This window comes from Hemitrygon akajei, chromosome 25 (genome assembly GCF_048418815.1).
Source record: "Hemitrygon akajei chromosome 25, sHemAka1.3, whole genome shotgun sequence".
Lineage (NCBI taxonomy): Eukaryota > Metazoa > Chordata > Chondrichthyes > Myliobatiformes > Dasyatidae > Hemitrygon > Hemitrygon akajei.
This window is the reverse complement of record NC_133148.1, coordinates 53,574,124-53,580,866: the sequence shown is the minus strand read 5'-3', so window position 1 is coordinate 53,580,866 and position 6,743 is coordinate 53,574,124.

Genomic DNA, 6,743 nt, shown 5'->3' with positions numbered 1-6,743 from the left:
CTCATTAACCTCCTTTTTAAATATATCCAAATGACTTGGCCTCCACGGCCATCTGTGGCAATGAGTTCCACAATACTCTGGTGAAAGAAATGTCTTCTCATCTCTGGCTGTCCTATTCTGAGGCTGTGCCCTCCGATCCTTAGCTCCCCCATGATAGGAAACACAAGAAAACAGGAGCTGGTGGAGGCATCAAAGATCTCAAGTGGCTGAAGCAGCCTATTCATTTCATCGATTGCCATCTTTGCACTTTATAACCCCCTGCCACACCTCTTGCAAAGGCACCTGCTTTTCTGTTGTTGCAAACTCAGAGAAAAAGCTTTGTATCCTGTGATTTTGGGCAAGATTCAGCTCATTGAATATTTGTGGCTGCAATAAGAGGGTTTTTTTTTTCAGGACAGTGGCCATTATCATGTCCGACTGGGTAGAGTTTGGTACAGGTACTAGTGGACCTGTTGTCCACCTTGTCTCCCTGCCAATTTCTGAACCAGATCAATAATTTGTTTTTAGTTCATTGAACAGAAACTGTAGGCAACAGTCTTTTAAGACAAAATCTCACAAGACATAGATATAAATTAAGTCCCATTTCTACTGTCTTCACTGCCTCCAGAAAACATCCACTGTGGTTCAGGAGCTGTGATGTAACTTTAAAAGATCTGTGTTCTTTTAAAGAATTGATGGTGCTGGCATAGGCTCTGAATGAATGGCACAGATGCCAGTGAATTATTAGGCATGGTCCCTCTGTACCTTTCTTGATATTTCTGATTTTTCCTGCTGTAGCCTTAGACTCTGTCCCACTGCATTCCCTCTGACACACTCACTCCCCATTTCTTTCTCTCATTCCCATTTCATTGTTTGTCCCATTTCTCGCATCTCTGTTTCTCAGTCACTGTTACAGTTTTTCAGCTAAATGCAAGAAATCACAATTAGAATCAGAATCAGGTTTAATATCACTGGCATATGCCATATTTGTTGTTTTACAGCAGTACATTGCAATATATAAGTTAAAAACCATTATGTTACAATAAGAAATACATTAAAAAATCAAATTAAGTTAAGTTAATTGGAACAAGAGAAAGAAAAATGGGTGAGATAGTGTCATGGATTCATTGTCCATTCAGAAATTTGATGGTGGAGGGGAAGAAGCTGTTCCTCAAATGCTGAGCGTGTGCCTTCAGGCTCCTGAACTTCCTCCTTGATGGTAGCAATGAGATGAGGGCATGCCCTGGTTGCTGGGGGTTCTTAATGATGGATGCTGTCATCTTGAGGCATCGCCTTTTGGAGCTGCTCTTGATGCTGGGGAGGCTATCGTCCATGATACAGCTGGCTGAGTTTGCCACTTTCTGCAGCTTATTCTGATCCTGTGCAGTGGCCCCTTCATACCAGACGGTGATGTATCAGGTCGACTGACCTTCATGGTACACCTGTAGAAATCTATGAGAGTCTTTGGTAACATTTCTTGCAAGTGTAGTTGAGAAACCCCAACAGACAGATGTTTAACTGCATCAGTGGAATAGAGCAAGTTCATTTAGTCAGCCTCACATGTGCACATCTGGTGTTCAGAGCAAATTGACTGAGGACAGGGGGGCCTCAAGAAGTGATTCCCTTCTTTGACCCAGACATTATGTGTGGTTTTGTAGTTATTACTGTCTCCTCTTTGCAAGAAACTGTGCGTTCTAATTTACCTCCAGGACCTTACACCTATAATCAAGACCAGCAGTCCTGAGAAGTCCTGATGGTCAGGTCCATCACTAGAGGTGATGTCAATAAGACTAAAAGACATAGAAGCAGGAGTAGGCCATTCAGTCCATCTGTCATTCCATCATGGCTGATTTATTATCCCTCTAAGCCCATACTCCTACTTTCTCCCATAACTTTTGATGCTCTTACTAATCAAGAATCTATCACCCTCCACTTTATGTATACCCATTGACGACCACCACAGCCATCAGTGGCAATGAATTCCACATATTCACCACCATCTGGCTAAAGAAATTTCTCTTCATCTTTGTTCTAAAGGGACCTCCCCCTATCCTGAGGCTGTGCCCTCTGGTCCTAGACTTCACCATAGGAAACGTCCTCTGCACATCCACTCTATCTAGGCTTTTCAATATTTGATAGGTTTCAATGAGGTCCCCCAACATTCTTGTAAATTCCAGCAAGCACAGGCCCAGAGTCATCAAACACTCCTGAAACATTAACCCTTTTATTAGTGGAGGCTTTTCAAGCAGATCTTAGCCATCCCAAGACAGGGTGTAACTAGAAGAAGGAGGTATAAGAGACTGAAATCTGGAAGAAGAAATGATCTGCTTCAGGAAGTGGAGCCAGGCAGCCTCAGAGTTTCAGGCCAAAACCCTGCATCAGGACTGAGAATTGTAAAGAGGCAATTGAGAATATAAAGAGGTGAGTAGGTGCAGTGAGACAGGAGCTGACAAGTGCATCCAGGTGGTACGATGAGCAGATGAAACCAAGGGGGAGGTGAAAAAATGGGTAATGGGATGGAGAATGCAGTTGTTTAGAAGAAGAGTGACTGATATTCTGCCTGAGTGATCTACAACTGAATGCTATGAACATCAAATTTTTGAATTTCAGGTAGCCCATAACCGCTTTTTTTCTCTCTCTCCTTATTCCCTATGAGTTCTCTATCTTCTCTCAACCATCCATCTTCTTTCCAATCGCAGCGTCAGCCTCTTCCCCTTCACCACCTGCTTCTGTCTACCTATCACCCACATGCGATTCATTGGGTCACCACGTTCTTTCTCCCACCCATCACTCCGTTATCTGGTTCCCCTGATGACCTTCATTACTTTGCAACTTCCAGAATCTGTAGCCATTTGCTGTCTCCGTTCCTGGCCTGTAGTCACCTGAAGTTTAGAAGAATGGGGGAAGTGGGGGTGCGAATCTTATTGAAACCCATCAAGTTTTGAAAGGCCTAGATAGAATGGATATGGAGAGGATGTTTCCTATAGTGGGGTAGTCTAAGGCCAGAGAGCACAGAGCAGAAGGATATTGTTATGTTTTGTAGCACCAGAAATTAATTGATAAAAACACAGGGTAGCTGGGGTAACATGTACTTTGTTTTAATTTAGTGAGGCTTGCACATATGATGTGGTGGCATGATGACGTATGCCATTCACATAGTTTTACATATAACCCATAATGAATAATGTAAATAATGAATATTGCTTAATCGAAAAATATGTTTATAATATTATTGAAATATTACTAAAATATTAAATACAAAACACTCCTGCCTGCTTAGCTATAAACTAACTCAATATAGAAGGCATCTCAATACTTATACACAGTGTATATATGTCTACACTATAATACCACTGTTATATAGACATTCACAGCATAGCAAATTGTAAATTGTCCTATTAAGCACTGAATATTTGATCACTGTGGAGGATTTCCTACTCTTGTGGGATAACATCTTACTACTGGGGGGAGGGTGGTCACTCTGCTTGGCAGGTGACACTTGTGGCTGTGGAATAAGCTCGGGTTCTCGGGCCTCCTCTGTGTAGCAGTTGACTCGGGGACTGCAGGAAGTGGTTCTGACAGTTCTGAACACTCTTTCTCTGGATGTGCTGGCATCCCGAGTAGTGCATGGCAAGCTGCTCGATCTGCTGATCCATCCCAGGTCAACAGACAAAGCTTTGAGACCGTGCTTTCATTTTGACTGTGCCTGTATGACTAGCCTGTAGCTTCCTCAATAGCTTGAGTTCTCAATCCCCACATAAGGCAAACCCTGTCAAGGGCAAGTTAATCCTGGCACTCGTAAAAATGGGGTAACTGGGATTTCTGCTGCACATTCCAGCGATTTTGGGTGGCCATGTAGACCTGAGGACATGTAGAGGCTTTTCTGGTTTCCCCTTGGATCATCTCTGCCATAATAGGGAGACCTCCAATTTGCATTTGGGAGAATACATCAAGAGGAGTGTCCTCTTTTGTAGATTCTTCGGGCATTTCCTTTCCCAAGGATAAACAGGCCAATCCATCAGCATTTCCATGATTAGTTGTCCTCTTGAATTCCATCTTGTAATTGTGACAGAGCCCATCTCTGCATTTGTGCTGCTGCCTTTAGTGGAACACCCTTCTGTGGATTGAAAATGGACACCAGTGACTGATAATCCCATAGTTGAAACATTTTACAACCAAAAGCCAGACTCAAGGGCTCTCTGTCAATCTGTGTGTAATTTTTCTCTGCAACAGTGTGGGAACGTGATGTAAAGGCTATAGAGCATTCACTTCCATCACTCATAACATGGACATGACAGCAGGTACGTATACCGTAAGGCAAGGTATCACTGGATGATGTGGATCATAATGTCTGCTGTCATCATTTCCTTTACCTTGTGAAAAGCTACTTCACACTGCTTTGTGCACTGCCATTTCTTTCCATTCTGTAGTAATGTGTTCAAGGGGAGGTGCACAGTAGCTGGGTTTGGCGGGAACTTGTTAGAGTGATTGACAAACTTTAAAATGGACTGCAGCTGCGATGTGTCCTTAGGCCTTGAGGCATCCACCACTGCTTGAAATTTCTCAGCACTCTTGTGTAAGTCTTGTGCATCAATGGTGTGACCATAGTAAGTGATGGTCGGTTTGAAGAATTCACATATGTTGTGTTATGCTGTATGCCCATAATCTTCAAATCTATTTAACACTGTCTTGAGATTTTGGAGAGGTTTCTTGAGATGGTATCATCTATATCTTTCTGCCAGGGTGCAGGTGTAAATGCTACTCCAACAATAAGCCTAATGTAGCAATAAAACACTTCAGACTCTTCTTCCATCTCCATCTGTAGGTCAGCCTCAGCTAAGTCCACTTTGCTATAGTGTTTTTCCTCCAGAAAGCTTTGCAAAGATATCCTCTATCCTGGGCATTGGGTATTGATCTACTTACTGGGTTGATGGTGACCTTAAAATCACCACAGATCCTGACAGACCCATTATTTGGTGACTGGGACCACTGGCATTGCCCATGGACTCCACTCAACCTTGAAAAGAATTTATTTAGCCTTCGTGCTCTCTGGCTCACTGGCTACTTTTTGGAGATGGTACAAGGAACTGGATGGGCTTTGTAAAACTTGTGTGTGGCACTTTCATTTAGCACTATTTTATCCTTGACCACTGCTGGGGCATCATCCAGTACTTTTCTCAGTTCACTTTCAGTTGACTCCACTGCAGGGATGCAATATGCAAATGGTCGATGGATCTCCAATCAAATTGCAGTTGTCTCAGCCAATCACAGACTCACAATGCTGGCCCTCCTGTTATTCCCACATACAAGCTCAATTTAGCTTGATGGTTGTGGTATTTCACTGTTACAAATGTCATTCTCATAGGAGTTATCTTTTCTCCAGCATAACTTTTTAGAAGGATATCTGCAGGCTTCAGTTCAGTATCTTTGAATCAAACTCATTTGTGGAATCATAGAGACAACCGGGCCACTGTCCAATTCCATCTTAATTCACTTCTGGAGTAAGCCATATTACTTGTCTCTTGTTAGTTTTCAAATTGTCACTCATTAGGCTACTCAGTCCTGTATACCCTCTTATCGTTATCAAATCTTTCATTGACAGCATGCAGATCAGTGCACTCTTTGAAACTGCAACTTGACTTTTTATTTGTTTCACTACTCCATGCAGTCCATTTATTTTTGTCCGTCCAACGCGCTCTTTCTATGTGTCCTACATTGTTGCATCTTCTCAAAATTTCACCTAGAGCACGGGGTTTAGATGGGGTGGAGTTTGTTAGGTATGTTTAGGAATGTTTCTTGACACAATATGTAGATAAGCCTACAAGAGGAGAGGCTGTACTTGATTTGGTATTGGGAAATGAACCTGATTAGGTGTCAGATCTCTCAGTGGGAGAGCATTTTGGAGATAGTGATCATAATTCTATCTCCTCTACAATAGCATTGGAGAGAGAAAGGAACAGACAAGTTAGAGAAGTGTTTAATTGGAGTAAGGGGAATTATGAGGCTATCAGGCAGGAAGCTTAAATTGGAAACAGATGTCCTCAGGGAAAAGTATGGAAGAAATGTGGCAAATGTTCAGGGAATATTTGTGTGGAGTTCTGCAAAGGTACATTCCAATGAGACAGGGAAGTTATGGTGGGGTACAGGAACCATGGTGTACAAAGGCTGTAAGAAATCTAGTCAAGGAGAAAAGAAAAGCTTACAAAAGGTTCAGAGAACTAGGTAATGTTAGAGATCTAGAGGATTATAAGGCTAACAGGAAGGAGCTTAAGAAGGAAATTAGGAGAGCTAGAAGGGGTGATGAGAAGGCCTTGGCGGGCAAGATTAAGGAAAACTCCAAGGCATTCTATAAGTATGCGAAGAGCAATAGGATAAAACGTGAAAGAGTAGGAGCTATCAAGTGTGACAGTGGGAAACTGTGTATGGAACTGGAGGAAATAGCAGAGGTACTTAATGAATACTTTACTTCAGTATTCACTATATAAAAGGATCTTGGTGATTGTAGTGATGACTTGCAGCAGACTGAAAAGCTTTTGCATGTAGATATTAAGAAAAAGAATGTGCTGGAGCTTTATAGAAAGCATCAAGTTGGATAAGTCACCGGGACTGGATGAGATGTACCCTAGGCTACTGTGGGAGGAGACTGCTGAGCCTCTGGCGATGATCTTTGCATCATCAATGGGGATGGGAGTGGTTCCGGAGGATTGGAGGGTTGCGGATGTTGTTCCTTTATTCAAGAAAGGAAGTAGTGATAGCCCAGGAAA